The sequence below is a fragment of the Rhinatrema bivittatum genome, chromosome 9 (assembly GCF_901001135.1).
Source record: "Rhinatrema bivittatum chromosome 9, aRhiBiv1.1, whole genome shotgun sequence".
Classification (NCBI taxonomy): domain Eukaryota; kingdom Metazoa; phylum Chordata; class Amphibia; order Gymnophiona; family Rhinatrematidae; genus Rhinatrema; species Rhinatrema bivittatum.
The window spans coordinates 110,496,534-110,507,998 of NC_042623.1; positions in this window are offsets into that span (position 1 = coordinate 110,496,534).

Below are 11,465 nucleotides of genomic sequence, written 5' to 3' on the forward strand. Positions count from 1 at the left end.
TTTTCTCTTTTAACATCTCGGTTCATTTTTACTATTTTTTTGTGTCTTTTTCTCACAAGATGTAGTTTTCTTTAAGTGCCCGATGGTAGTGGGCTGCCCCTCTATAACAGCGCCTGGTGGAATCGCGCCGTTAATCGGGTCGCCGCTGGCTGGTCGTCATGACGTCGGGGGAATGAATGAGCAGAGGAAGCTTCCTTTTATACTTCCCCTGCCTAGGCTGATCAGGAACAGGTGAAGCCAGTTAAAGGGATTAGGTCCCTTTAAATCTGTAGAGGAGGCGCGGCCTCACACCTAAGGATGGTGGTGGCCATCTTGGATTTTCCCCCTCGGAGGAGAGACGTCGCTGGACGCCGCGAGGGGGGAGCAGGACGGCTCCCCCTGCAGCGAGCAGCCCCGGAGGTCGTGCGGGAGCGACAGCCTGAATCAGAGCCCTCTCCCGGGCCTCCCGCGGTGAGGGAACACCGTGAACACGGTAGAGGGCTGCGGTCATGGCGCACCACGGTCGCGGAACACAACATCAGTTTTGTGCAGTTGGAGGATATTATAGAAGACAATAACACCCAGAATATACTTTGCCATGAATTTTTAAACAATATCTCACTATTATGCTTTGAAATCACATGACTTAGAAATCTCACTTAATCTTTGTTGCACTGTATAATATATAATTGGAATAATTATTTCTAGCAGAAGGACTACAGTAATACCTTTGGAAATAGCTCATTTTGTCTTTCTCTAAATGTTTAATTTTGTAAGAAAGTGATTAAAAATTGTACATTATTGGTCCCTTGTCTCATAAGAATAAAATGAATGCTTCCAGTTCAAATTTGTACAAAACTATATTCACCAGTGATTTGAAGATCAAACAAGAAGGTCTGGGTTAGCTATGAGTATTATTCAAGAGTAGTTCACAATATTTTTGTGCCCTCCAAACGCTACTGTGCCAGGAACAAATTTACCAACAAGGTATAGACTATGCCATCCCATCAATCCAGGGGATCTGACTTCCTTAAAAAAACAAAACATAACAGTATTGATCCAACCCATAAATCAAGAATCAAGAGTCACATTCAAGGCTTATTTCTTTCTTATAGCAAACCTTTGTCAACTCATGAAGGAACCGATGAGGGAGTTCTGGCAAAACGTTGTCATGAATGCCATTGACAACATCACTGATTCCAGGAAGGATCCTAAGCATAAACTTTAAAAGGAGAAGAGTGTGGCCAGAGTGTGTTCATATTGTTCAGGGTTTACCATTCCACAAATTCAAGTAAACACAAAGGGAATTTTAAAAGCTCAACATGCACCAAAACTGGGAGATATGCAAATATATCAGGCTGTTACGCATCAACTGGATTTGAAAAGCAGCCCAAGTTTGTGGTTATCTCCCACTGTGCACACAAATGAAAAGTTCCAAAAAAGGGGTGGGGCATGGGCTGGGCAGGACATGGGCGTTCTTAGATTTCAAGTTCAAATTAGTGCATAAATACTTTCGCACATAGGTGCGTGCTGGGGGTCCCCTTGCCACATAACTTTACTTATGCTATGGAGGATATATAAGTAATAAAGATAAATAGATCAGGGGGTTTTAAGGATCGGGGCTAACGGCAGAAGGGAGGCTATTAAACCAGAGGGGTTTGGAAGTCCTGTCCCTTACCTGGGTGAACTGGGAACGAATTGGGGAAAACTGGTAATGGCATTGGCACTCGTGTCTATTAAAATCCCCCCACTTATGTGGTAGAAACGGCATTTGCGTGCATAGGCACGCACCCACTTAAAATTGTACACACAAAACTGAAATCTCAGATCAGCAAACAAAGCCCTCCTAACCATCCCTTCGGTTAGGACAGCAAGACTGACCCAAATTAGAGAGCGGGCACTATTCTTAGCAGGACCGATACTATGGAACACCATGCCCCTTGAGATCAGATTACAGAAAAATTTCAAACTTTTTAAAAAAAGTTAAAAAACCTGGCTATTCAAACAAACGTGTTACAAAGAGAATGGAGAACAGGAAAATAAAGCAGGCAGAAGAACATCAGCTCACAGAACGTAGTTAAATATGTGCATAATTTGTACAAAAGTATTATACATTAAAAGTAAACCTTTTACACGTATAAATGGACAAGATTTATGACATTCATCAAACATTCTTTATTGTTGAAACATTGTAACCGGAACCTTACTGGCACTTTGATAGAAAGTATTACCCAATACAATTTTAACATTACTATATGTGCCTGTATGTAAAGCGTTGTGATGGTATATAACTTAACGACGGTATAGAAAATATTTCAAATAAATAAATAAATAGTAGGCCTCAGAGTAGCAACACATCCTCAGTGTGAGATCAGAGATAGTAGTAGTAGTAGTAATAGTAGTAGTAGTAGTACTGGTAAAGAAGTTTGATGCTTCCCAGTGGGAAGTAACTTGAATTTAAAAACACTATAGAACCCTCAAGTGTCAGAATTCTTCGTAGACTCTGTCATGAAGAGAAATAAATTGTTTTCCTGCCCTGGGAAGGTGGCTGGGGCCCGAGGTCTGGAAGCCCAGGCCTTCAGGTTTAGGGATATTTTTGGCATGTGGTTTAAGGGGAGCATTGAGACTATGAAGAATCAGGTTGTGGTCTTAAGGAAGAAAGGAATATTTCCCTACTCCTGAAATGTTCCAGGAAATTGTTTCATGTGAAAAAGGAGTAGAGTTCCATAACTACTATCTAAGGAAAGCATCAGTCAGAGACTCATCTGTCTTTGAGGGTCATTTCTAAACCATGTTAATTTCCCTTGAAGGTAATCTGCAAAGCTGTGGTTCTGAGTACCAGCAACTTTTTCAATACCTCCAGGATAAATACCGCAGTTTAGCTGCCCCCTGGAAATACATACAATGGTGGCCTTATATCCTGGTATGGCTATCTGGAATTCTAGCTAAATTTGTGTCAAATAATGTGGCTTTTAAATTTTTAAGCAAACCACAGACTTCTAGTTGCATACTTTTGCATAGTAATGAGCTGATTAGCATACATTTGCCTGCTAATTTGCTCATTACCGTACTGACAGTGCCAGAGGGAAAATACTTTGTGTTATTACTGCATTAATGGGTTTTCCACATAGTAAAGGCCAAACACAGCTTAGTAAATGACCCCATTTGTTTGTTTACTAAAGAGCTTCCAGTTCTCCTTTACTAGATTCCAGAGATCTGCATCCAGATTTGCTGGTACAATTAAAGGAAGTGACCACGGAGAGCAGCAGGCTTCTTGCAAGAGTACCTACTGCTAGGACAGTGTTTCCCAATCCTCTCCTGGAGGCACACCTAACCAATCTGGTTTTCAGGATATCTGTAATAAATACGCATGAGATAGATTTGCATATACTGCATGTCCAATGTATGTAAATCTATCTCATGCATATTCATTTTGGCAATCCTGAAAAACCTGACTGACTAAGTGTGCCTCCGGGAGAGGTTTGGAAAACACTGTGCTAGGGTTTACAGCATGTCTTGTCAATTGATTGAAACTGTGATTTATTGGCGCTTTATTTTTCTGTATTGAATGTCACTAAAAGAGTGTGCTCACTGTGATTTCTCACCAGCAGTCAAGTTTGCCGGTAAAAAAAAAAGATGTATTATTTACAGTGGTGATTTGTGTTTATTTTTGCTGAACGGTTGCAGAGGATCTCCAGGAAGACCCTAAAGGCTTGTCCTTTCCCCCTCCCCGTGCAGAAATAACTTGAGAGCATGAGAGGTGAAATGGCCCATGAACTCCCATGTGAGCCCCTGTTTTTTTCCCCATAGCCAATATTTTGCATTTCTTGCAGTTTTCAGAATTTTCTTTGAAAACAAAATTGCTGAACAGAGAAAGACTTATACAGAATTTCTTCTGCTGTATCTGTCCGGCGTAGACATTAGTTACTGGCTTAATTATCTAATATATATCTTTAAAAAAAAAATTATTATTACATTTCATGGTATTCTTCCAACAGAAATTATCATTGGGATAATATACCGTACATATATCAAAAATCACAATGTGGGAGAGATTCAGTATTCTCAAAGTATACAAAGTTCTAAACATAAATATTTCAACATCACATCCTAGAACATAGCGTCAGGAGAAACAAAAAATACTTACCAAGAAGAGCACAGTAAATCAGTTTACCAATGTACTACTTGCGAAACTTCACAGCTTAGATTGTTGACTTGTATCCTTTAGCAAGGCAGATAACTGTCAAAAACATATCACCTCACCAAATAGCTTATAAACCTTTTAGAAGGACATTTCAAGTTAAATTGTGCAAAAAGGGAGGGCAATTTTTTTATTTTGAAAAGTGCAAAGAACAAAATATTCTTTAAGTAGGAAAAAAAGAGGTCCTGCAGGGAAAAAAAACGGAAACAATGTAAAACAACAAACAAATACATTCTACAGGAACCTCAGGGTGAATTTTAAAAGCCGGAAGCGTGCCAAAATCGGGGATGGGCACTCATCTGCCACATGCACTTGTTCACCCGATTTTATAAGCCGTCCACATGTGTGCACAAGTCCCGATGCACGAATATCTTGCATCGGGGGAAAAAATGGCAGAATGTGGGCAGGGCATGGGCATTCTGGGGCGGGGCCAAGAGATATGCATACAAGTAGGTACGCGCCTGGGCACACGCCCAGGTATATTTCAGTGCAAAGTTACTTCTGCTATGGATGAGGTGTAAGTCTGAATAAAAGTATTTCCAGGCATCTTTGAAGTGTTTGAGGGGTCTGAGTTAACTGGGGGGGAGTGCAGACTAAAGAACAGGGGGTTTTGGAGGACCTAGCTCTAGACCGGCCATGCCCTGGATGCGCATCTGTTATAAAATTCCCTCTCTTGTGCATCTGAAAGCCGATTTACGCTGCCTTGCCACGCACAAGCTTCAAATTAGGTAATATTTTATAACATTACGCATATACGGCTGGATTTTTAATGGCCCGCACGTGTAAAGCACAGGGGCTAGAGGTGCCCGGTACAGCAGCCATTTGCTGCTGTACCGGAGAATCGCACGCCGGCAGGGTACCGGTGCGTGCAACTTACTACAATTCCTTTGCAGGAGCAAAAAAAAAAAGGTAACAAAATGGGGAGCCCTAGGATAGGGATAAGAGGCGGGGAAGGATAGGGGAAGGGGACAGGAGGTTAGGGTAGGAGGTAGGAAAGTTCCCTCCCAGTCCGCTCCTTAATTGGATTGGACTGGGAGGGAACTGGGGAAGGCCCCAATGCATTGCTGCGTGAATATGGACAAAATCAACCCTCCCTTGCGTGCGCCACCGCTGATTTTATAACATGCACGTGCCGGCACATACACGTTATAAGATCACATGTCCATGTGTGCGCATGCGCGTTTTTTAAAAATCTACCCCATAGGATATAAAATTGCTGTGCACTGATACCCACGTGTATATGTGCACTCGTGTGCCCATTTTCAAGTTTCCGTCCCTGGCGGATCAGGAAAATAAATGTCCAGCAGATTTTACTGCCATTTTCTTGATCCGCTGGAGCAAAGACAGCATTGATCCCTGAGGAAGGAAAAATCTTCGAAACATGGCCATGGCGGGTCACTCATTGGTGATAGCTGTTTCAAGTAAGTTTTTTTGATACATGGGAAATGTCATTTTTAAATAATTTTTCAAAAATATATATGTAAATGTGTTTTTGATTAAAATATTGGCCTGTTGGGTGGGCAAGGTGTAACTGATTATTAAAAATCAGCCCCCAAACTCTAGTTGAGTCAGAGGTTTCCACCCTCCTCCTATAGAGTAATGTTGACATTTTTTAAGATCTTTTGAGCAGCAATTGTTCCTGGGAGTGATTAATTGGTTTGAAGGTGTGACATCTGCAGCAATCTCTTGTCTTGTTTGTATGAATTATTTGATCCAACTTTCAGCTGGGGCATTCACCTTCTTCTGTCCTCCTCAGTTATAGCTGCATGTGTCTACTGCATGTGTCTATGCGGAGAAAAAAAGAGAAGGAGCCCCGAACCGGCCCAGTGCAGGAGGGACACGCGGTAAGCCCGCCCACCTCCTGACGTCATTTAAAGTGCCCTTAAAGGGCTCAAGACGCTCCCAGGCCGGCCATTTCCTGGCTGGCCACCCTCCCCGCGCAATCGGCGTGGACCCATCGGGGTCAGGGGAGGCGGACAAGGCCTTGGCCTCCCTTGCGGCTAGCGGCCCGTGGAGAAAAAAAGAGAAGGAGCCCCGAACCGGCCCAGCGCAGGAGGGACATGCGGTAAGCCCGCCCACCTCCCGACGTCATCTAAAGTGCCCTTAAAGGGCTCAAGACCCACCCAGGCATCTCGCGCCTGGCGTCGCGCGTCTAAGGAGCGCGACAAAGGGGCCTGCCCCTTTGTGTGCCCCTTAGTGTGCACCAGATCACAGAAGAAGCCACCCACGCTTATCATCCACCTATATCCCCCCCTCTCGTAACCTAAACGCACCGGCCACAGCTACCCACAATCACGCACCCACCCTCTCCTCCCTCGCTCATTTCCTCTCCAGCAGTCATCCAGCCTTACCATCACTAGCAGTCACCCAGCCTCATCAACAGGCACCCAGCCAGCAGTCATCCAGCCTCACCAACAGGCACCCAGCCTCACCAGCAGTCATCCAGCCTCACCAACAGGCACCCAGCCAGCAGTCATCCAGCCTCACCAACAGGCACCCAGCTGCTCCAACAGTCATCCAGTCTCTCCAGCAGTCCTCCAGCCTCACCAGCAGTCATCCAGCCTCACCAACAGGCACCCAGCCAGCAGTCATCCAGCCTCATCAACAGGTACCCAGCCGCTCCAACAGTCATCCAGTCTCTCCAGCAGTCCTCCAGCCTCACCAGCAGTCATCCAGCCTCACCAACAGGCACCCAGCCAGCAGTCATCCAGCCTCACCAACAGGCACCCAGCCTCACCAACAGGCACCCAGCCAGCAGTCATCCAGCCTCATCAACAGGCACCCAGCCGCTCCAACAGTCATCCAGTCTCTCCAGCAGTCCTCCAGCCTCACCTGCAGTCATCCAGCCTCACCAACAGGCACCCAGCCAGCAGTCATCCAGCCTCACCAACAGGCACCCAGCCACTCCAACAGTCATCCAGTCTCTCCAGCAGTCCTCCAGCCTCACCAGCAGTCATCCAGCCTCACCAACAGGCACCCAGCCAGCAGTCATCCAGCCTCACCAACAGGCACCCAGCCGCTCCAACAGTCCTCCAGCCTCACCAGCAGTCATCCAGCCTCACCAACAGGCACCCAGCCAGCAGTCATCCAGCCTCACCAACAGGCACCCAGCCGCTCCAACAGTCATCCAGTCTCTCCAGCAGTCCTCCAGCCTCACCAGCAGTCATCCAGCCTCACCAGCAGTCATCCAGCCTCACCAACAGGCACCCAGCCAGCAGTCATCCAGCCTCACCAACAGGCACCCAGCCGCTCCAACAGTCATCCAGTCTCTCCAGCAGTCATCCAGCCTCACCAGCAGTCATCCAGCCTCACCAACAGGCACCCAGCCAGCAGTCATCCAGCCTCACCAGCAGTCATCCAGCCTCACCAGCAGTCATCCAGCCTCTCCAGTTAATCAACATGATGCAAACCCTCCCTATCCCTATCATTCCGCACTCATTCCTCAACAGAGTTAATTCACCCTTACCCAAGACACAACGTTCTAAGAGATCCCTGATCCCCATTATGATTTCCCCTCTAAACCAATTCCTTGGTCTATCCTTAATCATACTAACCCTCCTCAACTCCCAATCTTTGTCAAAAAAATCCCATTTGCTCAACGACTACTTACTGGACACTCAACCGGACCTGTGTGCTATAACTGAAACATGGTTGAAAAACACAGACACACCCCTAATCAACCAATTACCAACTCAGCTATACGACCTCTTCTCCATTACCAGAACTAAAAAAAGAGGGGGAGGATTACTGCTAGCTGCAAAAAAAGAATTAAGACTAACCCAGCACTCAATTAAAACTTCTACCAAACTCGAAATCGGACTATTTAAATCCACTCAACTCCAAATCTGCCTTATCTATGCCCCGCCTGGGCTCCTAGACTCCGACCCATCGCCTCTCATAGAACTTGTAGCCAAACACATCAATACCAACTCACCAGCGATCCTGCTAGGAGACTTCAACATTCATGTTGATTCCCCTTCCCCCTCAGCCAACTGCGAAGCCCTCCTCTCCTCCTTCATGGCCATGGGTTTCAAACAAATCATTAACAAACCCACGCACAAAGCAGGACACACGCTAGATTTAATATTTACGAATGACCAGATCTTGAACACTTATCCTCCTACCTGCACCCCCATCCCTTGGTCAGATCACTCGATTATTGAAACCGAAATATCCATAAAAAAAAAACCCACCACCAACATCACTAAATCCACGATCCAATTTAGAAAAACATGCTCCATGGATGCTCTCAGCAACACGCTCACCAAGGAACTAACTAACCTGGACCTCACAAATGCGGACACCGCCATGAACTCCTGGCTAACTATCACCCACGCAGCAGCTGATAAATTATGCCCCTTGACATCCAAACATATTAATCCTGCCCGTACTAACAAGAAACCCTGGTTCTCATCAGAATTAAGAACACTTAAACTAAACCTTCAACACAAAGAACAACAATGGCGGAAGAATCCCACCACCTCTGCACGGGCCTCCTACAAAACCACAATGAGCTACTATAGGGCCACCATTCTTCGTACAAAAAGGGACTTCTACGCCAAAAAAATACACGGCTTCCTCTATGACCCAAAAACTCTCTTCTCATATGTTGCCACACTCACCACCCCTATTCCTCCAGTCATCCCGGAAGAAGAAGCACAAAACAAATCCTCCGAGCTGGCAGTCTTCTTCGACAACAAAATAAAAAACTTACTTATCCCGCTACTATCTTCCAACCCCATTCCCAACTCCCAGCCCCCTCCTGACCAAAACCATGCCCCATTGACACACAAACGATCTCTAGAATCTTTTGATACTACATCATCCCTGGAAATAGAATCTATCATCAAGAAAATGAAGCCCTCTTCGCATCCTATAGACCAAATCCCGACCAAACTCCTTCTCACAATCCCTAACATCATCGCCAAACCTTTGGCCGACATCATAAACTGTTCACTCTCAAATGGTACTGTCCCGGATGCTTTAAAAACAGCCTCGCTGAAACCATTACTAAAAAAACCCAACTTGGACCCATCCAACCCCACAAATTTTCGCCCTATCGCTAACCTACCTTTCATAGCCAAGCTAATGGAAAAGCTGGTCAATACTAGACTCACTGACTACCTCGAATCCCACAACATACTATATCCATCGCAATTCGGTTTCAGGAAACGCAGAAATACAGAATCTCTCCTACTCTCATTAACGGACAACATCCTGTTGGGTCTCGACAAAGGCCAATCATACTTACTAGCCCTGCTAGACATCTCGGCAGCGTTCGACACAGTTAACCACACAATCCTCATCAACCGTCTGATGGAAATAGGCATTTCAGGGGCTGCACTCCTCTGGTTAAAATCCTTTCTAAGCGATAGATACTATAAAGTTAAAATAATCAACAAAGAATCTCATCCTGTAGCTGCCAAACAAGGAGTTCCCCAAGGTTCCTCTCTCGCCGACCCTATTCAACATATATCTTCTCCCCCTATGCCAACTCCTCAATAATCTCAACCTCACATACTTCATCTATGCGACGATGTGCAGATCCTAATCCCCATCAAGGATCCAGTTTCAGACACCCTAAACTACTGGAATAGCTGCCTCCACACCATCAACCTCCTTCTCTCAAGTCTCTGCCTCGTACTCAATACGTCCAAGACCGAACTGCTAATCATTTCCCCCAATGATAATATCCTGCTAGCCTTCAATACCAACACACCACTAACAAGTCAAGTGAGAAACCTGGGGGCATTCCTAGACTCCAGAATGAACCTCAAAAAATTCATCACAACACCACCAAAGAAGGTTTTTATAAACTACAGGTACTAAAACAGTTAAGACCTCTTCTACACTTCCACGACTACCGTTCGGTCCTTCAAGCCAATACTTTTTCTCAAAGATTGACTATTGTAAGGCTCTGTTGCTAGGTCTCCCAGCCTCTTCTACTAAACCTCTTCAAATGCTGCAAAACGCTGCAGCCAGGATCCTCACAAACTCTTGCCGCATGGACCACATCACCCCGATTCTAAAAATACTCCACTGGCTACCCATTCGCTACAGAATTCTCTTCAAGACACTTACTATTATCCACAAAACCTTATTTCAGGAATCCTCACTCCAACTTACCATACCCTCAAACCACACGCCTCTACAAGACCCACCAGATCTGCATACAGAGATTCCCTCCAGGTTCCCCCAAAAAAGTCCGTTCTCCACAACACCATTGAAAACGTGCACTATCAACTGCCGGTCCGCATCACTGGAACTCTCTCCCGCCAGATCTCCGCCAGGAACACTGCCATATCACTTTCAGAAAAAAATTAAAAACTTGGCTGTTCGCCCAAGCATACCCCTGAAGAAACCGCAGGATCACCCCCACAGTTACATACCCCGCGGTTGCATCCTCCTTCAGCAACTCAAAAAAGGAACTGTTTCTCGGACAACCGCACTTTAATATAACTTGCCTAATAGTACACACGATGTAATTTTGGTATATATGCTTACCATGTAAGCACTTACGTTTCTGCTTATTTGCTTTGTTCTCCTGTTAGAAATTGTTAAACCTATCCCTTTCCTCTAACTACCAAGTTCCACATTCCCTGTTATAATGTAATTTCCTGCTTCTATTGTTAACTGGTTGTTTTCCCCCTAGTTCATTGTAAACCGGTACGATAAGACCTTGTCTTGAGCATCGGTATATTAAAAGAATTTAAATAAATAAAATAAATAAATAAATACTGTTGCATTGCTTCCTTTCTGTGCTTACCATCAATGCATATGTTCCAGGGGAGGGGGAAGGAGATACCCCCTGTTGCTGTAGTTATGCCTTGTCTTCTTTCTTACTTTATATGTGTTTAAAATATTTCTATTCTGCAGAAAACAACATACAGTTTTCTAAGTGAATCACAACTGAAACATAAAACATCAAGATAAATACAGCATAAAAGACTCAGTTAACAAACAAAACAGCAGCTATGCAAAATAAAATAATTCAAGTAACCTGTTTTAAATAAATTCAAAGGCTTGTGCAAAGGGAAATGCCTTTACATGCTTTCTAATGTTTAAGAAATAATGTTCTTCTCTGATAGAGGAAGAGAATTCCATAAAATGGGGCCAGCAATCGAAAATGAATGGGTTATGAGTATCTTTTAATCACAAGTTTATAAGCAAGGCAATAGCACCTTTTCAGGAGAGTGGAATGACCGTATTGGAACATAATTCGTTAAAAGACCTGTAAGATATTAAGGTCCATTCCCACTGACAGCTTTATAGATCAAGTAAGTAG